At 33.5% G+C, this 23,620-nt stretch overlaps 1 protein-coding gene across 2 annotated transcripts in view; it reads left to right on the top strand.

Annotated features, from left to right (window-relative positions):
* The window catches only part of NOVA1 (NOVA alternative splicing regulator 1), a 139,443-nt gene that overhangs the window by 34,903 nt on the left and 80,920 nt on the right, over nucleotides 1–23,620 (top strand). The window contains exon 2 of one of the 2 annotated variants that reach the window (XM_007471130.1): nucleotides 10,596–10,697. The exons of the other annotated variant lie outside the window; for it this stretch is intronic. The gene's annotated coding sequence lies outside the window, so the exon portion shown is untranslated. The remainder of the gene's footprint in view (nucleotides 1–10,595; nucleotides 10,698–23,620) is intronic. 2 annotated transcript variants of the gene reach the window in all.

The raw sequence follows: 23,620 nt of genomic DNA, 5'->3' as shown, positions 1-23,620 counted from the left end.
CTGCTGAGAATATAATTTCTGAATCTAGGTGATGTACTGTCAGCACAGTGAAGCAGGAAATTATTCTCCTGTGTCAGCTGCTGCTGTTAAAGAATAAACAAGGTTTGGGATAGGATGCATTTCTGTTATCTACTTGCAAATCTCATGTGACACACAAATAGATTTTAATTCAAGAGAGTTCAAAGTATTTTGTGACAAAAGATACTCTCTGCTCTCAGTTCTTTCTCTACTCCTAAAAATCTCAAGTATGTTTTCAAAATTCCGTGTTTTTTTGTCTGTTTGAGTGGTAGCGGTCATCAGATTTATTCAACTTTTTCAAGTGATAGGTCATGTGGAAATCATATTCTTTAGGACACTGGGAATATTGGTATATTAAACTTAGCAGTAATAGTAGCAGCAGTGATAATAATACTAATAGCTAAATGGAACTTAGTATGAGCCAGGGACAACTACATGCTTTCCACATATTAACTGAATTAGTCCACACAATAATTCTGTGAGAAAAAGGCAGCACAAAAGGTTAAATGATTTGCCCACAGCATGTATATATGTGTGGTATATATATGTTTGTATATAAACATATATGTGTATGTAAGGGTATATATATATGTGTGTGTGTGTATTCATATACATACATATATACATACCTGTGTATGTGTGTATACACACACACACTTACATAAATGTATGGGAATTTATATATACCTATGTAAATATTTTCTCTATAAAATTAGAGGCAGAGATAGGATTTGCTTAATCTGCTCCCAGGGTCTGCCCTCTTAACTACCATGTTATACTAATAGAATAGTCTTGTATAGGCAAATAGTAGGAATTATCAAATATTAAAAATTAGGTAAAATCTCAGAATTTGTCAATTTTATTCCTTAATCTAAGTTTTTCATGAATTGGGGAAAGACTGCTGTTACTTAATTTTTTTCTCCAAAAACGTCTCAGGAGCTTATAGAATACCACTTTGATGGACAGTCTCTGCCCTGTGTCTTTATATGGCATAGACAGTAAATTGATATTTCCTTATCCAATAAAGTTTTCATTTTACTAAATTGTCACAATGAATGATTTCAATATTATATTTCTATAACTTTGTGGTAGAAGAAACTAATTCTCATTCTTTTTCATTTGATGAAATTATTATTTAAGGGCATGTATTATTAAAATGACAAATTATAGACATCACAAGGAGTTCTGAGAAATTCACGTACAGTTTTGTCAACCTTAAAGTGGAGAGATGGTCTTAGAATCATGACGAAGCCTATATTTATTTTTAGTGTCATTATAAAGTATAAATTTGGTATATGATCTCTCTTGAATATCATTCTTGGATATTTAAATTTGGAAATGTTAGCAGCAATTGATAATAAGATAGTCTCAAATATAAGCCTGTCTACATCATATAAAAATTATATTAAAATTTATAGCTACCCCATATTTTAAAAATTGGGCATTCAGTATCCTTCCCAGAGTTACCAGTAGAGTATTTAATAAATGATGAGGGTAAGAATAAATTCCAAATTGTTGGGTTCCAAAGCAAATTTTATATGTCTAGTTATGCTTACAGAGCTACCAGGATATTTTATATATTCTGTTTTCTTAAGATTGGTGGTTATTTCTCCTTTTAGAAAACATGCATTAGAGTCATAAATATTACTAAAGAATATTAAAAAATAAATATTTGATTGCACAGGAGTATGGATAGATCTACACACTTTAGAAAGGTAACCACTTTTTTTTAACTTTAAGGGATAGAAAACTATTTCCTGCTCTTGTAAAAATCAACTTATAGTTAATTTAGAATTTCATTGTTTCTATAAATTTTCTGTTGCATCCAAGTAAGATGCATGATATGTAGGCAGGGAGGGAAAACTTAACCTTGAATTCCTTTAGCCAGAAGTTTTCTGTCTTAGTTTGCTGAAACAATATTACCTGGTTCCATTCTAATATCATCAGGTAGGCTAGGGAATTTTAGAATGACTAAAGTTAAGGATAGCATGAATACTAAAAAAATAATAATAACCTTAAACTCTTGATACTGTTATATCCATGGCATTATCTGGGTTTCTGAAATTAAAATAGAACAGTGTTAAAACCTAACAAAATGTTTTGGCCTATTTAAACCCTGTTTCCTAGCTATAACTTGCCTGTATATAGATGATAATTTTATTGAGTTTTATAGCATAACTTAATATGCCCTGCAATCCTAGAAACAAAATATTACTTGCATGTGATGAAAGCAAGTTTGAGTAGCTGTATGTTTAGATTTATTTCTTATTTTAAATGTATGAAATTCTTGCTATGCTCTGTCACTGTGTTCCATTTCAAGTGCAGGTAGCCTGAAAAAGAAGCTTCAAATTGAAAATGCGTTTTTGTTTTTGGAAACGCTATAAAAAAATAGCTTTACAGGAAAATGTCAGTGGAAAAACGAAGAACAAAAGTTTTGCCTTAATAAACTCATTTACATATCAGCCACTGTAACAATATTACCATTGTTTCTCTACCTGCATTGCACTCAGGTCACCATATTTAAAAATATAATTTATAATTATATTTATTTTTTTAATAATTTAGTTTCATGACTATTGCTGAAAAAATCATGTGTCACCATTTGCACTTAGATTTTTTGAGGCCCATTTCTGTTTCCATGTAATTATCCTAAATATTTTACTTTTTGACCTTATTAATAGAACAACTACTTTAAAAAAATTAATAGACTACACTTTTTAGAGCAGTTTTAACCTTAACAGAAAAATTTAGTAGAAAGTCCAAGGGAGTTGCAATATACAATTGACCCTTCATATCTGCAGGATCTGCAGCCTCAGATTCAACCAACCAAGGATTGAAAATATTTGAAAAAACAAAAAAAATCCCACAAAGTTCCAAAAAGAAAAAACTCATATTTGTTGTGTGGTAGCAACTATTTACATAGAATTCACATTATATTAGGTATTATAAGTAATACAGAGATGTTTAACGTGGGAGGATTGCATAGGGTATATGCCAGTACTACGCAATTTTATATAAGGGACTTGAGCACCCTTGGATTTCGGTATCTGCGGGAATCCTGGGACTAATTCCCAGTGGATACTGACGGTTGACTGTACCCTTTCTTGTCCCTACTTCTCCTGACCCTCACCCCAGCACACAGTTTCTCCTATTAACATCTTGCGTTAGTATGGTAGAGTTGAAGTCCATAGTTTACATTAGGATTCGCTTTCAGTGCTTTTACAAACGTATAATGATATTTATCCATCATTGCAGTGTCATACATAACAGCTTCCCTGCCCTAAATATCCCCTCATGATGTGTTCTACCTCATACTTCCTTTCCTCCCTGTGCATCTCTGGCAACCATTAATCTTTTAACTGTCTCTGTAGTTTTGCCTTTTCCAGAATGTCATATACTTGAAATCATAGAGTATGTAGCCTTTTCAGATTGTTTTTTTTTCATTTTGTAATATGCATTTAAGCTTTCTTTATGTCTTTTTGTGATATGATACCTCATTTCTTTTTATATAATATGGGTATACCACAGTTTGTTTATTCATTCTCCTGTTGAAGAACATCTTGATTGCTTCCAAGTTTTGGCAATTATGAATAAAGCTGCTATAAACATTTGTGTGTAGATTTTTTTTTTATAGATATGGGTTTTTAGCTCATTTGGGTAAATGCCAAGGAGTGTGATTGCTGGATCATATGGTAAGAGTATGTTTAGTTTGAAAGAAACTGCCAAACTGTTTTCCAAAATGGCTGTACTATTTTCCATTCCACTAGCAGTGGATGAGAGTTCCTGTTGCTCTGCATCCTCATTAACATTTGGTATTGTCACTGTTTTGGATTTTAGCCATTCTAATAGATGTGTAGTGGTATCTCATGGTTGTTTTAATTTGCAATTCCCTAATGGCATACCATTATATCCCCCCCTCAAATTCATATCTTGAATTTCTAACCCCCCAGTACCTGACAGTGTGACCTTATGACCTTATTTGGAGTTATGGTCTTTACAGAGTTAATCAAGTTAAAGTGAGGTTATTACAGTGGGTCGTAATCCAATATGACTGGTGCCCTTATTAAAAAGGGGAAGTTCGGACACAGATATGCATAGAGGGAGAATGCCATGGGAACATGAAGACTGCCATCTATAAGCCAAGAATTGAGGCCTGGAATCTGATCCTACCCTCACAGCCCTCAGAAGGAACCAGCCCTGCCAACACCTTGATTTCAGACTTTGACCTCCAAAACTGTGAGACGATTAATTTCTATTAAGTCATCCAGTTTGTCATAGTTGGTTATGGCAGCCCTGGCAAACTAGTACACATTTGGTTGATGTTCAGCATCTTTTCATATGCTCATATGTTATCAGCTTATCTTTTTAGGAAGGTGTCTGCTCAGACCTTTTGCTCATTTTTTAATTGAGTTGTTTGTTTTCTAGTTGTTGAATTTGAGTTTTTTGTATATTTAGATTACTAGTCCTTTATCATATATGTGTTTTCCAAATATTTTCTATCTGTAGCTTTTTTTCTTTCATGGATTGTGATTTTGGTGTTGTATCTGAAAAGTTATTGTCAATTCCAAGGTCACCTAGATTTTTCTCCTATGTTATATTCTAGGAGGTTCATAACTTTGTCTTTTTTCTATTTTGAGCTCATTTTTATAAAAGGTTTATTGTCTGTGTCTAGATATTTTTTGGGTTGGATATGGATGTCCAATTAGGCCAGCACCATTTGTTGGAAAGGCTATCCTTTCTTCATTGAATTTTGTTTGCTTCTTTGTCAACGATCAGTTGATTACATTTGTGTTTGTTTCTGGTCTCTCTTTTCTCTTCCATTGGTCAGTTTTTCTGTTCTTTGACTGATATCACACAGTCTTGAATACAGTTGCTTTACAGTAAGTAGTAAGTCTTAAAATCTGAGAGTCAGTCTTCCAACTTTGTTCTTCTTCAATACTGTGTTGACAATCCGGCTGACATTATTTACTGACAGTAAGTTAACATGTAAGTTTGAATGACTTGAGTTTGTATGGTTTTCCTTACACTTTCCAATTTACTTATAAATGATAATGTTTATTCTTACATCCCATGAAATAGTAGACTAGAAAAAAGGTATAAATATAGAACTTAGTTCTGTAATTTTGAGTCATATTACTTTCATTATGTTGTTATCTCTGAGAAGGACTAACTGATAAAATGTTATATACATGGCATAATTTAGGATGATAAGTGATTGTAAAATGAATAGGACCATTACATAAGGAGTTATAAACATCAATGTAACAGGATCCTGTATTCTCTAAAAGTGTGACATTTAAACAGAGATAACGTTATGTATTATTTAGTCATGTAAAATACTGATACCTTAATTTACTTAAAAAGTTACACCTAAGTTTTCAGAGAATTCCCATTAAAGATTAATTTAAATATTAAATAAATGGAAAGGGCCTGATTCAATTTGGGGGAAAGCCCAAAGTTATTAAGCTATAAATCAAGGCAGAATATTTTTTAAAGTTGGGGTTCAGGTTACTCCAATATGAATATCGAAAATGTTCCTTTAAAACAATAAATGTTTTAACCTGTTTTTTCTTTTTCCTTCCCTGTAGCCTCTTTGTTCTGCAAGTTTGGTGTCTTATTTAGGGGATTCTACTTTTTAGTTTCTATACAACCTAGTATGCTCCACAGATGTATAAAATATTTATATTTGTTCATATTTGTAATAAGACCTAGTATTATGTACAAATGTTCAAAATATTTCTGTAACTTTTATACAAGGGGAAATATGAAGAATTCCTTATAAAATACCCATAGTTATATAATTACTAGTAGTTCTCAAGAATAAGAAAAATAAGATAATGCAGCTATTCAGCCTGATAGTCATAGAATATTTCAGAGAGATGAAAAGTAAAAAAATCACTTACTAGCTCATTGCTGTTAACCATTTCATAGTACAGTATGACTTGAGATGGAGAATGAAGTGGGAATGCAAGCATGAAGTGATTTTATTTTTCTCCAGTCTGACCTTTGTTTGTGATTGGTCAAATCAGGTTTTTGTTTGTTTCTTTACTCATCTCAAGGAAATGTCAAAGCTTTCTGGACACTTCAGAAAATCAGTTTAATCTGACTAGTTTGAATTTTAACCTCACAGCCCAATTTAAAACTCAACTTGCCCCCTTCTACTCAGTGCCACTTAGGCTGTTCTAGGAGATTGTAGTGTGGAAAGGGTTGAATATAGTCATTCAGTCTGCTCACTCCAGTGAGGAGAGAGTGATCTGCTCTTTCATTTATATTCCTTTCTCCTCCTGGGTGAGAGAGATAGAAAGGGAAAAGATTTTCCTACTTTAGTGGTGCCCTTTTTGTTTCTTTTCTTTTTCTATTTCTGGTCATCTGAGTAACACTGACTAGACCTCATGCCTTCTGTGGGGAAAGAGGCAAATACTACTGTTGATGTGGCACGTGTGTAAAACTTTTTTGGGGAGGATGACATATTTTTGCAGAGTCACACTATCCAGTTTGTCTTTTTCTACTCTTTCGAAGTTTCTACTTCTCCAGTACGCCCACAGCCTCTGGCTGCTGGGATCCCCATTGTCTGGAGGCTCAATCCAGCTACTTTGTTAGTCACACTCTTTGCTGTTATAAATAGTGAGTCCAGTTCTCTCTACCCTGTTTTCCAATCCACATGTTTTTTTCCTCTCCTCATATAGGCATGGGTAGTAGGTATGGGCATGGGATGATAAGCAAGTCTAAACACAAGCAGAAATCCAGCTGAAAGATGAGATACCAGTCTTCCATTCTTGCCAATCTTTCGACCCGCTCTGACTTGATTTAGACTCTTGGAAATAGCACTATCCAACTACGTTAAGTCAGTGAAGCAAACTCTGATGATTGACTCACTCAAGGTGGGCAGGGGTGGGCAGTCGGGGGTAAAGAGGAACTGAGGAAGGTAAAGATGTTTCGGTTATGGTAGAGAGGTAGTTGGCTCTCACTTGTTTAGGCTGTCTTTTGAATGTGAAATACTTGATTGGTGACTCTTTGTTCTCAGTCTTGGGTTGTAATGCCAATCCCTGGCAATGGGAAAAGTCCCACCTGATAGTCTGTTATGTAAATTTTATCATAGTCTTGCGAGTACTGCCATTCTTGTTGGCTACCATCTGTTCCACCATTTGTTCCCATCTCAGGGCTTTGCTCTCACTGTTCCATCAGTGTTCTTACTCCAGATAGTCAGTCTGTAGACGCCTGCCACTTCATTCTTCATTCATATAATGCTGCTTCCTTGGGTTTTCTTTGTACACTGTTAAAATAGTGTATTGGTCACACTTTTCCCATAGCTTGCTTTACTTTTAGTTCATATGTGAATCATTTTCTTACATTTTATTATATATTTAATAGTTTATTATCTGTCTTTTCCATTTGCACAGGCTCCGGACGCACAGGCTCAGCGGCCATGGCTCACAGGCCCAGCCGCTCCGCGGCATGTGGGACCCTCCCGGACCAGGGCCTGAACCCGCATCCCATGCATCGGAGGCAGACTCTCAACTACTGCGCCCCCAGGGAAGCCCTGCATATAATCTTACAGAGAGCAAGTCACTGGCTCCTTTGTTCAGTGCTTTGCTCAGTGCCTAAAATGAGACCTGATGCATAGGAGACAGTCGATTTTTTTTGTTTTTGTTGAGTGAATTAATGAATGAATGGATGCTAGTTTCTATAGTCAAACTTTAGAAATAGCTTTGATTTATCTAACAATGTTTACCCTTCTAGTGTTTTACAGAGTAGTATAATTTTTTACAGATCTTTTATTATTCCTAACTATGTATTCCCATTGTTGTCATCCCAGTTGAACCATCTCCATACACCTTTAGTTCATTTTCCATGCTGCTGCTAGAAATGATTTTTATAAAATACTTCTCAAAATGCCATCCTCTGGAATAAAATATTCAAACACTCCTTAGCATAATTGGGCCTGTGCCTCTTGTCCTCCTCACTGACCCCTCCGTGTACTCTATATTCTAGTCTTATTCTTTTCATTGCAGTACTCTGAATGCTTAATATGTTTCTCTTCTACCTCTGTATCTTTACTGAAAGCCTGTACCGTTTGTTCTTACTGCTATATATTTTATTAGTGTGTGAATACATAAAATATGACTCCTATCATGAGAAGACTATAGGAAGGGTACTTGACATTTGAAATGATCGGGAACCAACTATATAGTTGCACTGTATGCTATTATTTCAGATATATTTACCAACCTCTTCCTTCACTGAGCATCTTTAATACATGGTAACAGTTCATTTGTCATTTTTTGATGGGTATTTAAAAGTTACCACAGTCTTGAAGAGCACCATGCACATGATTTTGTAATGCTGTTGGTAATATTGTGAATTCATTTTAAAGGTAAGGCTAATCTACATGTTGTAACACAAGGATTCTTTTTAAAGGTTGTGTATGTGTGAATGTTTCTTGTATCTTTTATCTTCAGAAAACTAACCTGAGTAAAGAAAATGATATGTGAAAGTAAAAGTATTATAACTTTTTCAGAAAATGTGTTTCCTTGATAGATTCCTCAAATTTAGATTTGTTTGTTTGTTTGAAAGGCAAGACTGATAAAGGAGGTGAAATTATTTTATATAAACAATTGAAGCCAAATGTTTTTCATATCTTAGCCTTTTCCAAGTAAGTACTGTGTCATAGAAGGGACCGGTGTGGCTTTTGGGGAAATGTAGATTCTAGGAGTATGTAGCAGTGTTCCAAAACTTGTATTTAGCATTTTTGTATTTAAAATAATGCAGAAATGTATAGCTTGTGATGTTGATGTCTTTTAGAAGACACACCTAAATAAAAGTAGAAGGTGCAGCTAAGTAAAAGTAATATATTATGAAGTTATGTAGCAGTAAATAAAGATGGGACCCTATAAGGAAGTTTTATTTTTTTGACATAGCTCTTTTGAACAATTACTGCTATTACTGATAATAATAGGTCAGTATTAGGTGCTTTATGTAAGTTATTTCATTTAATGGTTGGAACATTCCTGTGTCTGCTACTCATTTTACTTAATGAGCTGCTCAGATTTAGGCATTTGATTTAAATGATTACTGCTGCTTATTCAATTGGGTGTCTTCACATCATTTACCAGTAGTTCCTTAAACTTTTTTTGGAAAATCACAGAGCCTTTTGAGAACCTGACAAAAGTCCATTTCCCCTAGAAAAAAATGTACATATACACCTGTATAATATGTCTTTATTTTAGCCTGCACTTTTGCAGAATTCCTAGGTTTCCTAATTGCAATAAGTAGACCCCAGATTGGGGATCTCTGATCCATGGCTTTTAATAAAGAGACTGGAAAACTCTGTACTTTTTTCTTCCTTTATGACTTCTTGTCACTTAAAGGAAACAATATTCATTTACATTATGCCTTATTATGGAAAGAATTTAAGAAAGCTGAAGGGAATTGTCGGCTACCTCTAACTTCACTGAATATATGCCAGAATAAATTCTGTTATGGCAAGTGAGATTCAGATAAGTTTGATGGATGGGACACTTTTTAATGGTCATATTTGTTGGACTTCACATCAAAGCATTCTCAATCTGTTTCGGGAACCTAAATGTGATATTTTGAAATAATGTAATCAGTTACCTCTTCAGATTAGCATAAATATAGTAGTTGTGCCTAGAGATAGAAGATTAGAAAGGTAGTACCTTCAAGCCTAGTGATTCAGTGATATTTCTCAGAGAATAATTTTTGGATTTTATCTTCTGATTCCATCAAAGATAAATCATGTAGAAAGGGTGTTGTTTTGTAATAAAAGTAGGTTATAGTAATAATTTTATGTATTAATGAGCTAAAGTTATGATATAATTGGTTAATTCATTGTTTATATGAGTTAAGGATGAAGATGTGTTTAGATCCTAACTCATTGTGACTTTGGAGAAAAGAAGTTGTCATTTTATAATGAGGTCACTTTTAAAGCTCCCTTTTGTGAAAAATAACCATTGCTAGTAGTTGAGGACTGGTTATTTTATAAAATTTTTAATATGAAGTAATTAAGAATTTCAGAATGTTTTTTCTCACAGTTCGTTTTAGATATTTTCATGTTACTTATGCTTCAGGTTTGATATCTCACCTATTTTTTTTTTTTACCCCTTGAATTGTTAACTAAAACAGAAGTATTAAATTGGCTGAACAGAATAAAGAATCATACTGTATACATTTGCCTGGTTTTAGGTAAATTACTATAGAAATAATGTTATAAATCAGTATATAATGCTTGGGTTTAATTTTTTAACGTATGTTTTAACAATGATTTCTAGTTATATTGTGAATTGAATAACTGTATTTCTATTTTTTCCTTCTCATTCTTAACATTCAATTTTTAAGTGAATAGTAGCCTATCTGTGTAGGGCTCTTGTGACTGAATGATGTATTCTGCTTTGCTGTGGCACAGTTTTCAGACAGCCACTTTTGTTGTTAAATGTTTTCATTTTCTATAGTACTTTTCATCCCTGTATATATGTACAGGAGTCACTTCACCCACCACCGAATTGCAGCCACTTCTGAGGTGGAACGCAGCAACTGTTTAACAGCGCACTTTCCCCTAGGTGCTGACAGCTGTAGAAGAAATTGTACATGGTCCTGTACAGAAGGTATTTCTCCACTGTGCCATCTGCAGAGTGAAACTGACTAGGAGTACTACATAGACTGTAAGTTTCTTGTGTACCCGCCCTAGACTGGAAAACCCAATATGAGAGAATAACAAAAAACTGGGAAGCATCATTTAAAAATGTATTGAGGTCAGTTAAACTTAGTGCTGCTCTCCCTGGCTCTAAATTTTATTTTAAGGTCATCTAATTTGTGATTGGTACTGATTAAATAACAAACAAATGGATGCACTGCTCAGAAATTATTTTATTCTAAAAGCAAATGTAACTAAAATGCTTTTATAAATACTTCACTTTTAATGCAACTTAAGAGAATCAATTTGTTTTTAAATATTTTTCAAATAACCAAATCAGTATTATATAAGATTTTAGAGCTGTGTCCTTAAAGTAGCAAATCAACTTATAATTCAACAGAAACATCCTAATTAGCTTTCCTTGCAGTGTTGTATGCCTTAGTCTTAATACTTTCACTCTTCTCATGAAAGTTTTGCAACAAAGCCAGTTTGTGATGAATGTAGTTTTGATTTTTTTGTTCTAGAAACATTGCGTTTGAATTTTTTAACATATTGAAAGAAAGCGTGGGAGAGAATAAAAAGTAAATATTTGAACTTCCACGTAACGTATTTTAGTCTCTCCCTCCCATTTAACTGTTTAATAATTTCCTTTTTTCCTTTTGTAAAAACAATTTTACAAGAATGCTGCTTTTGTAATAGTTTGGCATGGTTATGACTTATAGGATAGGAAAATAACATTAGGAACTGCTGTGTCTATTTTTAAACAATATGATACGGATTGTTATATTTCATTGTTTTGCTTTTTTTGAGTCAGTTGTATGACTTACTAGTTATCTTTGTGTGTGTGTTGTGTGTGTGTGCATCTATAGACATTTCTGTGGCAAGAAATTAGGGTCTCAGTTATTAGAAAGTCTTAATCTTATAAAACATAGTGTCATTTGTTTTAGGTAACTTTAAAGTATGTGTCATAACTTAAATGATATTTGTGTACATCTCTATGCTGTAGGTTCTCAGTGAAAGCAGATAAAAGCCTCTCTGGGCCAGTTTGTTTACTTGTAAAATGAGGTGGGTGGAAGAAATTATTTTCTAGAGACCTTTAAGTGTGTTCTGTTTAACTCAGTGGTAGAATTCTATGTATTGAGAATTGTACCTTACATTATGTAACCAAGATATTTTGGTGCAAGTGATTTTGTTCCAGTTAGAATATTATTTGTACTAATTAAATACAGAGTGATGCTATTTTAGAATCAAAAGGGGAGTTCTGATTTCCTACAAAGATTTTAAACTGTCTCTAATTTTATAGTGGAGTTACCCCCAGTGTTTTGAAATAAATTTTTTTGAGAAATAATACAGTATGATTCTCATCAGGGAGCATCAAGCAGATTAGAAAAAGCTAGACTTTATTTACATTCAGAAAAGAATGCACTTAAATATTACCAAAAAACTAACATTTTAAGGAGATTTTACCCCTTACTTGCATAGACTTAATACTTCACTCAATAGTCAAAGCGTTAAAAAAGTGAACAGTAGTATTTTTAAAAATATAGTTTAGACATAATATAATATACTTACGTATCTCTAGCAAGAGGGTATTTTATCAGTATGTGAAATATTCGATTTGCTATAACTGGTTCCTTTGTATTTTCTGCATGCAGTGTAAGTATTACTTAATCTCATTCATCTTATTAACTGAAGTAATCATATTTGACAGAATAGGCCATATGTTTTATATATTATTTTAATGTGTTGGTGAAAAGGTACAAACTATACCTGTGGTGCATATGTGAGTATATATTTTTCAGTTACACAGGATATTTAATTGTTACATATTAGATCTTCTGTGGATGATGAAGTTTAACAACTTATTAGATTCATATGAAACTTTTACTTTAATATACTCCCAGTATATAGTATTTGGAAAAGGGAATTATATGGAAACTTTCATTTTATTTAATACACTTGTGTACTATTTGAATTTAATGAACATGTACTACTTGTGTAATCAAAAATAATGTTGGTGTTTCAGTTCAATTGTATATTTGAAACGTTAGTTTATTTAGAAATTATCCTCATTGCATAAAGTATCTTATAGATATCTAATATCTCTATTTAATTGTTTATTTTCCAAGAGAGTGTTCTTCATCATATTCTGAAGAACTAGAATTATGGTCAGGCTTATTATTTAATTTATACTCTCTTAATAATTTGGCATTCAGAAATAAATACTAAATCAAGAGCAGTTAATCTTAATGAAACCTTTATTTTTTCATCCCCCCATTGTAATTTTCTGTTTGAAATAGGAAAAATGAATCAAATGCATAGATAATAGAAATTTCTAAATAATTATACGTACTTAGACTTCCAGCAATAATGTTCTAGCAACATCTAGATTTCAATTAAAAATTTTAAAAAGAAATATTAAGACTAGCTGAAGAAATAAGTGAAATTGATGAGAAAATAAGCTACAGAGAAGTATACTTTGTAGATTTTAATTTAAATTAATTTTAAAGAACATACATTTTTAAATGGAGTTTCAATATATATTTTTAAATTCTCAGATACTCTTCTCAGTTTTACAAAGTACATACTCTGTCTTTTAAATTAGAGACATTTTTAGATCCATCCCAAACAGATTGTTAAAAAATTGTCTTACCAAATTTGTCTGAACAAATTTTTGTGATATTATAGGGAGATAAAAAACCTTTCAAATATATTTCCCAAATAACCTCTGGCAAATATATTGAGATAAAATCATCATATAATTACCTCAATCTTTGCTATATCTTATTTTATATATATATTAATTCCTGTCTGTTTTCATGAATTCTGCAGGTATTTCTCAATATAAATCAAATTAGTTGAAAATTTAAAATGTGTAAGTTTGCTTAAAGAACTATTTAATGCCACAAATCTTTTATCTTTAATACTGAATTAACAAGCATTATTACTTAAAACATTTTTTTAACTCTGAAATTTCAATGTGTTATATGTAATATTTGTGGTGTGTGTGTGTGTGTGTGTGTGTGTGTGTGTGTGTGTGTGTGTGTGTCATCTTCCTAATGTATTTTCTGAAGCATGTTTGGCATCCTGATTGCCAGGACTTTGTAGCTATTTAATCAAGTGTAACTTAACAAATTTAAGGTTTTTTTTTTTTTTTTCAATCTGTTAATTGGAAATCATTACACCTACCTCACAGGGTTGTTGTGAGGAAAAAACAATCAAACTTGTGAAAGAGTGCTTAGCATATACTAGATATGCAGTATATGAAAAATGAGTGTTACTAAAAGCTTTCAGTGGCCTCCATCATTCTTTTGATAAAATCCAAATTCCCTGTCCAGGTATTGATCCGGCTCCTCAACTTTATTTCTTTCCTTGTAGACTGCATGTATTGATTGATTGATTGCTACTGAACTTTTTACAGTTCCCAGAATATGCCATGCTTTCTTTGGGCCTTTGCCTGCCTGCAGCTTTCTTTCCAACCACTCACGTACTCCTTAATCCCTAGGCTACTATCATCTGTATAACCCAACCTAATCCTTTAGACCTAACTTATTTTTTTTTAATTTTTAAATTTATTTATTTATTTTTATTTATTTATTGTTGGCTGCGTTGGGTCTTCGTTGCTGCGCGCAGGCTTTCTCAAGTTGTGGTGAGCCGGAGCTACTCTTCTTTGCGGGGCGTGGGCTTCTCATTGCGGTGGCTTCTCTTGTTGTGGAGCATGGGCTCTAGGCACGTGGGCTTCAGTAGTTGTGGCATGTGGGCTCAGTAGTTGTGGCCCACGGGCTGTAGAGTGCAGGCTCAGTAGTTGTGGCACACGGGCTTAGTTGCTCCGCAGCATGTGGGATCTTCCTGGACCAGGACTCGAACCTGTGTCCCCTGCATTGGCAGGTGGATTCTTAACCACTGCGCCACCCGGGAAGCCCTAGACCTAACTTTAATTTCTCCTTAACTGAGGTGTTTCCTACTGCTTCATCCTTTATACTTTTGTTAGGTGACCCTTGTACATGATCCTGTAGGCTTTGCTTATTCCTGTTCTTGTGTGTTTCTTTCTGTAAACTCCTTGAAGGTGGAATCTGCCTTTAACTTCTTTTTCCCAGTACTTAACAGAGTTTCTGCAACTCAGGACATGAGTGAACATTTAAAAATAGATGTGAGCTCTCCCTAAACAAATTCACAGTGTGTACATGATTATGTGATTAAAAAAATAACTTTAATTTTTCTATATTTATAGACTAGATTTCAGACTTCACAATAATCAAATCAAAATTATCGCTTTATAATCAGACTACTTCGCCCACCATTTAGCACTCTGTGGGTTTATTAAAAGAGATGGACTCACCAGGGTACAAGCAGAAAGTTACTTTATTTTTTTCTGTCACTGTATCCAAAATCCCATTTTGAATATTATTTTTTCTGTCTCAGTGCTGTTCAAGCACCTATCCTTATTCTGCCCTTCCCTTGCTCTTCTTCCTTTTTCTCCTCCTCTTGCTCTTCTCTCTCTCTTGTTCTTTTGTTTTCTCTGTCATTCCTTCTTTACTCACTCTCTGGCATTGCAAAATAGACTGTTTTCAGGCAGTAAAAAAACAGACTAAGAAATTAAAATTCCAAACTGTCATCCAGTGTAAAATTTCTCCCTTATATCAACCTTACTCAAAGCAGTCTTAAAACTCTGAGTGGGGAAGGGGAACAGGACATGTCAACTAGTAGACTTTTGTATTAATTTCTTTTGCCTTATTTTTCCTCCCTACACACTGTGCAGCTCCTGGGTCTTCCAAAGATTCAAGATTAGAAATAGAGAACAACTAATTGGTAGTAAAGGTATGTTGGAAATCTGAATGGATTCTTTCTCTTGCTTTTTGGGGTTTATCAAAGATTCCTACTGTCTGAGGATAACCCAGTTGTAATTTGATACTTCCTTTGTCTTCCTTTGACTACCTTCCTTAGTCTCTGACTTTCTGGTCTACCTCCAGCCTCTTTCTTCTGGGGTTATCTTGTTCCTTTTGTAGTCCTTTGGGTAGAGTTTCTTTAAAAATGGCTCAGGGCTAGTTCCTTTCCCAGGGATCCTTATCTGTCCTATGGGAAAATGTAATTCTGTACTCCACAATCTCTGAAATGGAATTCTTGGCCATTTCTGAGGTAGTAGCTTGGAGTGAGGTCATCTTGCCCTCTTGCCTTTAGATTTCTTTTTCAGACCTAAGTCCAGTTCCTGTACCATTCCTTGAGTATCCTGTATTCTGAAGGGCATAAGCCAAAGTCTGAGTGAATCATTGTTCTATTCCTTCCCCAAACAATTTATAAACTCCCCTCCTCCAATAGATGCTTATATTTTTTTATGTGAATGATAGACTAAAGGATACATGGGCAATTATTGGCCACATTCTTTCCAGGTGTTACATAGATGATGTATCACCTCAGCTCTAGGACTTGGAACCTGTTGTTCTCAGCTTCGGGTCCTTAGCAGAAACGGAGAAAACAGGAAAATTCCCATTTTAATATCCTTTTAAATCACCTGCACTGAGGCCATTATGGGGAGCTGGCATATCTATGAATGTTCATCCATTTCTGTATCTCCATACCTTGTCTTAGGCTATTCTGTGAGTTTGGAATGTTCTTTCTAGCTTTTCCTCCTGATAGAATCTTACTCAGTCTTCGATGTCCAATTTAGGTGAAGTCTTTATTGGTCTTGGCAGTTAGAATAAATGCTTTTCTCTAGTGTGTTCTGTGTTCTCACTAATACTTTGTTTAAAGTATTATTGTATTATGTATAAATATGTCTGTCTTCCTATTAGATTGTGAGCATTTTTAAGACAGCCACTGACTTATTTCTTGGTGAATCCCTTACTGCTGTTCTCTGTTATGTATTCAGTATATTATTTGCTGAATTAATGAATCTCTTCTAAACACTGAGATTGGGGTTTATAATATTACTGTTGAGTAATTAATACTTCTATTTTTATTTATGTATATCCTTAGTCCAAAAATATTTGAGGGTGCAAGAATTATTTTTTATGCCTCTGATTTTTTTTTTTAAGCCAGTGGTATTGCCCTTCATTCATTCTTAGGCAAGTGCATTTTAGGTTTTAGTTGTGTTTTAGCTCAGTTGATCTTCTTCCATTTCCGTTGCATCTCTTTGTCTTTCTTCCTTGTTTTATTACAATTGATAGAGTGTCAATGATGATTAAATAAGGATAACCAGGTAATCCAAGCAGGTTCAGGTTGAAAGTTAGAGAAAAAAAACCAATTTCTTTCCATTATCAGATTTTCTTTTCTTTCTTTCTTTCTTTTTTTTTTTTTTTTTGAATTCTTCAAGGTTTCAGATTGTATCACAAAATGTGGTCAGAAATGGTGAAAAATCAAGCTGTTGGTCACCAAGAACACTGGTTATGAGAAAGTAGTATTCCTATAACAGAAAACTAAATTGAAGTTGTATTTGTTGGGAGTAAAGTGCTGTTTCAGTCAGACTTTATTGTATTGTTATTTTGAGTGATTGCTGTGCAAAGGTGACTTAAACAGTTTGGAATGCAGCATTGAATTTCTGCCATTCCTCAACATAATTTAATGCAATCTTTATTGCTGAAATTTAGCCAAAAGTAGGATTCTTTAATATGTATTGTCAGGTAAATATATGATAATTAGATAATTCCCAAGTCAAAAGGGCATTGTAAGTAGAAATAATTGAAAAATTCCTTTGATGTTTAAAAGTCTTTTTTTTTTCTGGAAAGTTCCAAATAAGTATAGCTATTATACTAAGAAGTAAAATAGAAAAAAAAATGTGTTCTCTTCAAATCAGATCATTAAACTTTCAGAGAAGATAAATCAATTATCAATAAAATATCCCCATAATTTTTTGCTATTTCCACATTGCTATTAAATATGGATTATCTCATCTAAAATTTCAAAGAAAGATTTTTACCTTATTTACTAACTTTCACCAATGTAACTAGTGACATTTTAATACTTAATTTTTGATTTTTATCAATTAATACTTCCTAGCCTAGGAATCTTGGTGAATGGATGTTCTGACCTTTATGTCAGGTGAAATGGTAAATATGACAAATCTCAGGATCAGATGAATTTCCAGCAGCATTGATGCAAGGAATTGTAATATATGTGATTACTTTATGAAGTCATATTTCTTATACCAATAGACTTTTGTATTTGTGTTTTCATAAGAAGGAACAAACTGTAAAATATGACAAAGTACGTCTAGGTATCAAGAAACTATTTATTTATTCCTGCTACTTTACTCTTTTCCCAACCATTGCAGTAATTCAAACATTCTATTTACTTTACAAAATTAGTAAAATTAATTATTCTTGTATTTTTCACTTAGTTAAGTGAATATTGCTATGTCATGGAAGTTTGATATTAGAAAGAACAAATTTCTATTTTTCTAAGTTTTCATGAGCATACTTGGGAAAACTAAAATTCAGGGGTGTTTTTAGGAAGCATCTGGTATGTATAGCCACCAGTCGTCATATAGGAAAATTAATACTTAAAAATATAGTTTTTCGGGCCTCCTTGGTGGCGCAGTGGTTGGGAGTCCACCTGCCGATGCAGGGGATACGGGTTCGTGCCCCGGTCTGGGAGGATCCCACATGCCGCGGAGCGGCTGGGCCCGTGAGCCATGGCCGCTGAGCTTGCGCGTCCGGCAACGGGAGAGGCCACGACAGTGAGAGGCCCACATATTGCAAAAAAAAATATATATATAGTTTTTCAAAATATACTATCTGAAATATATTTCTCTTTTAAAATTTGTCATTCTGTTTTTTTTTTCCTTTTAAATGGCTCTTTCTGTTTTTTAATTGTGATATTGTCTAGGACTTTAGTATAGAAACCGTTTCAGTGGGTCAAGTAAAATGTTAAAAATTAAATAGTAAAGAGCTCTAAAATTCATCAGAAACCTACTTCTTTATTTTATACTTAATGTTAGTGCTCCACGGCATAATACCTTACTCATGTTGTGGAGGTAAACGCAAATAATAAGAAAATTGGCCATTAATTGATATTTACTTTTTATGCTTCTTTTTGAAATTCTATCTCCACATTTTCCCACTGTGCTGCAGGTTGTGACAGATTCAGCTTGTCTGAAACCAAACCAGATCTTTAGTTCTCCATTCTCATTCTGCCTCCCAACCTAAATCATTCTTGCTGTGGCTTCACCATAAACCTGTGACGTGGGGTCAAAATATTATCTCTCTCTTTTCTCCTTTGATTTGAATATCATTCTATTTATTTCCAGATTCTAAAATTGTTTTGCTTTTAAGATGTCTTAAATCAGTATGCTTCATTCTATATTTACGGATAAAACTCTAGTTCATTACTTATCACTTACCAAGATTTGTGTACTAGTTTTGTCTTTCTATTTATATTACATTTTCCTTGAGAGTAGAAACCACATATTATTCACATTTGTGATTTCCATAGAGAATATTCTCAGTAAATCCTTTCTAAGTTCACTCAATTAATTGTGAGATAGTTGATTCTTGGTATTTAACTCTTAAAAATATTGAATGGATTGCCAAAACACAGGTCAGTCCCACATTTAAAATCAGTCACACATTATTCCAACTAGATAATTTTCCTATTAATGTTAACACTACCAGGAAAGTACCTTAAATGAATTCTGAACAATAACCTATTAAGAACACTTGGCTTGGTACTAACTATGTGAAAGCAAATTTTACTGGCCTTATGCTAGTATATATGCTAGTTTGTAGGCTCCTGTTATAACTTACACACCGAGTTCAGTCTTTTTTTCCTTTGATCCCATTTTTAAAATATGGAGTTACAGGCAGTTTTGAGAAAATAATTTTAGCAGAAGACAACTAATGGGTTAGTTCTCTTTTTACGTTAGTCCCTTTCTAGCTCTTTTAGACATATGTAATACAAATGGGAAGCAAGTTTCTTTTGAAGTCAACTCAACTCCCAGTACCACTGTGGATCTGATTTATCCTAGTAAAATACAGTGGCCTCCTAAGAAGAGTAATATCCAAGAACATGCACGGATTGCTTACCATATGCCTTTTCAGCCTCTTCCCACATCACCTGTGGACATTAACTTGCCAGAGGTGAAGCTCCTGCCAGATCTGTGATACAATCAAATGAAATAACTCAAGACTATTCTAGACAGAAAAGCAATCACACATGTACAGAAAACAAAAACAAAAAAACAGCCTTACCCTCCCTAAGTACCAGGGAATTGGGTCAATAAAGGAAAACTGAATTGGAAGATTTTTAATAGAAAAACAATGGAAACAATTTCACATCATATTTTTCAATGGAGGCTTGGGAGGAAGCCCATTGTTCTCAAGGAGGTAATTGAATGTTCCCTTTTTCTATATTTAAATTGAGAGTTTTTTCGCTATATTTTGGGCCATTATTTATCTTGGTCATTGACAATATTCATTTTTTAGATTATAACATATAGTCATTTCTCATTTTATATTTTTGGTTTTTTTGAAATAAAAAGCATTTTTAAAACTTCAAAAAATTATTTTAGTGCTTCCTGTGCTAGAACTTTATAGATAGCTTATTTTTGCCCTTTGCCTTTTCTTCTTATAGTCTTTGAAGATAATCACTGGTTTATGAAAATTTTCATTATGAATGTGCTATCATTTCAGGTCAGATTGAATATGGGCTTACTGTGGTTTTTTAGAGTGTTTCATAAAATTATTTGAATGAATATCAGTATTATATAGAAATAAGATGACCTCTTAAATGTGTTCTCTTAAAAATATTCTTTTCAGTCTATAATTTTGAATATTTTCATTAGTATAATCCTATTTTCTTCTCATTCCCCTCATCTTTCTTTTAGTAGTATGTGTGTATCTACATATGTCTATCATCTGTCTACACACATTCACACATACATACATAAGAGCTCTTAATTTTATAAATTGACTTTTAATATTTCAGTGTCTCAGTTATTTCTTTGAAAATGGTAAATTTTCAAGTTAGTTAAATTTTCTTTTGGTTTATATAAAAATAAAATTTGAAGCCTATGTATGTTTTATAACCTGTTTTCCAGTTTCGCCCATATTTATATTAACATTGGCATATGTTGCTTTTATACGCTATATATTATATCTATTTGGTGGTTTGTGTGTCACTTAGTAAATTTAATATAATCAACATTCTGTTATTTATATAATATTCTATTCTCATTCTTCATTCATTCATTCAATAAATGTTTAGTTTGTAGTACTGTTCTCTAGGTCCTGTATGCTGGGAATACAGAAAGTCTCTGCTCTAGTGGAGCTTATACTCTTATAAGTGAAGAGGAAGACATATAACAGTAAATAATTTCACATAGGCATAAATACTATAAAGGAACTAAGTGTATGTGATAAAAGTGTTGAGGAGGAGTATGCTTTAGCTAGGATAGCAAGAGGAGACCTCTTCAAAGAAGGGATATTTAAATTGAGCTCTAAATGATTCAGAGGAAGAAAATCACATTCCAGGTATCAGGAATAACAAGGACAAAAGTCTTTGGATCTGAATGAGTTTGGCAAGTTCAAAGAACAGAGACAAATGCTGTGTGTGTTGAATGTTGTTGGGGGAGAGAGTGGCAAAAGGAGATGTTTATGAGATAACACAGGGTGAGCTCACATGGGCCGTACATAGCAAGGAGAATTTTATTATAGTTAAAATGTGAATATATTGGGCACTTGAATGTTATGATGATTAACACTGAGGAAATCACTCTCCCTGCTGTATAGAAGATTAACAAGGGAAGGGGTGAGGGGCTAGAAAGAGGTAGTTATTAGGAAGTTATTGCAGTAGTCTTAGAAATTATGGTGGCTTAGGGCTTTGATGCTTTGGAGGGGCACTGTTAGAATTTGTGAATGGATTGGAAATGGTGTAATCAACAGTATCAGACATAATTAAACATTAAATATTCTTCGAAGATTTAATGGACACGCACTTTTCCATGGCAGAAATGTACCATAATTTATTTAAATTACACCTCTATTTTTGATTAGTTTTTTTCCTCATTTTTTGCTAGCATAAATAACAATCTTGTCATTTTCTCACCTCACTGCCATTGTATATAAATGATGATTTGTGATAGCTTTCCAATTTGAAAGGTAAAAAATTGTATCTTGCTATTTTAATTTGCTTATCTTTGATTACTAGGTAGATTGAAACTTTAATGGGTGTATTGATTGATCAGTTGTATTTTTTCAGTTGTGAATTGTTTCTAGTCTTGTTTGGGGATGTTGATATTTTCCTTATTGTTTTGAAATGCTATATTAACTTTCTATGATGATTTAAAGGTCCCAACATGATTTGGTCTTGAGATTTCTTGATTACATCTTATTTCAGTCTCCCCACTGCCCTTTATGCTCAAGACACTTCAACCACTTCTCAAACAGGCTAATCTTTGTCTTGCCTCATGGCTTTTGCACTTGTGGTTAGCCATTTTCTGGATCCCTCTTCCTCAGATCTTTACATGGTGATTATGTCTCATCATTAGTGTTTCAGCTCAAATGTCACCTCCTTAGCGGAACTGTTATCAACTTTCTAGTGCTACATCCCTCTCACCCCTTTCACATTCCATCACGTTACTGCCTGTGGGGTTTTTGTTTTGTTTGTGTGTTTCCCCAGTCTTTTATGGTCTTCATAGCACTAGTCACTGTTTGAAGTTACCTTCTTACCTGTCCTTTCCAATGAGAATGAAAGAACCATGGGAGCAGGTATCTACTCTGATTTGTTTACTGCTATGCCCTCTGGGGTAGAATATTGTTGGCCAAAATTAAAATTTTTGTCAAATGGATAATATAAAGATATTAGCCATTTGTTCCATGTACTTGTGTTTTTCCCTTTTGTCAATTATCTTTATCTTTGTTTATGGCATTTTTTTATACAAAGAGTTTTATATTTTCATGGAGTCAAATCAATGAAGCATTTTTCTTTTGACTTTTTTTTTTTTTTTTTTTTGCGGTACGCGGGCCTCTCACGGTTGTGGCCTCTCCCGTTGCGGAGCACAGGCTCCGGACGTGCAGGCCCAACAGCCATGGCTCACGGGCCCAGCCGCTCCGCGGCATGTGGGATCTTCCCGGACTGGGGCACGAACCTATGTCCCCTGCATCGGCAGGTGGACTCTCAACCACTGCGCCACCAGGGAAGCCCCTTCTTTTGACTTTTTCATTACTTTTAGAAGGAAAGGAAAAACCTTCCCATCTTGAGTTCTTCCATTTTCCTGTATTCTAATTAAAATGTTTCTGAATGTAAAATTATCATTTATTTTTATGAATTAGGGAAGGTTTTAAAGATAAAAATAGCTCTTGTAAGTGTATTTCTATGCTTTCTTCTAGTCTTAATACACATTATCTATAAAATAGAGATCATAATGTATAGAGAGCTTTTTACCTTTTTTCAATTAATATTGTACCATGTGCATATTTAGATGGTATATATTCTTCATTCTTCACAAGCGTGATCTTTTCAGTGTCTACAGAAAATCCCATCTTAGGCATTTGTTATATTTAATCAATCCTTTATTGTATACTTGTTTTAATCTTTTAAAATATAAACACAGTGCATATTATTGTGTTTAAGTTTTTGTATACACTTACGATTGTTCTGTTATGATAAATTACTGAACATAGAATAGTGGGTCATAGGAGTATATACAATATTTTAAGATATTTGAGTATTCATTGCCAAATTATATCTCAGGAAATTGAAATCAGTTCACAGTCCTAGTAGTAATTTATGCCTGTGTCTGTGTCTCATGATATTTTCCAATTCCCGATAATTGTGTGCTTTTAAAATCTTGGCCCATTTCTTCCCATTATGCATTCCCCCCAAATTATATAAAACAATTATCATATTTTTCACATTAAAAATCTTAAGAATTTTATATGGTCATCTCTGTCTGCCTTTCCCTTTTCCTTTCATGTCTGTGTTTAAAATATCTTTTCTCCTTCTGAGGTTGTATGTATG

The sequence above is a fragment of the Lipotes vexillifer genome, unplaced genomic scaffold (genome assembly GCF_000442215.2).
Source record: "Lipotes vexillifer unplaced genomic scaffold, Lipotes_vexillifer_v1.1 scaffold399, whole genome shotgun sequence".
NCBI classification, from domain to species: Eukaryota; Metazoa; Chordata; class Mammalia; order Artiodactyla; family Lipotidae; genus Lipotes; species Lipotes vexillifer.
This window is presented reverse-complemented; position numbering and strand designations above follow the sequence as displayed.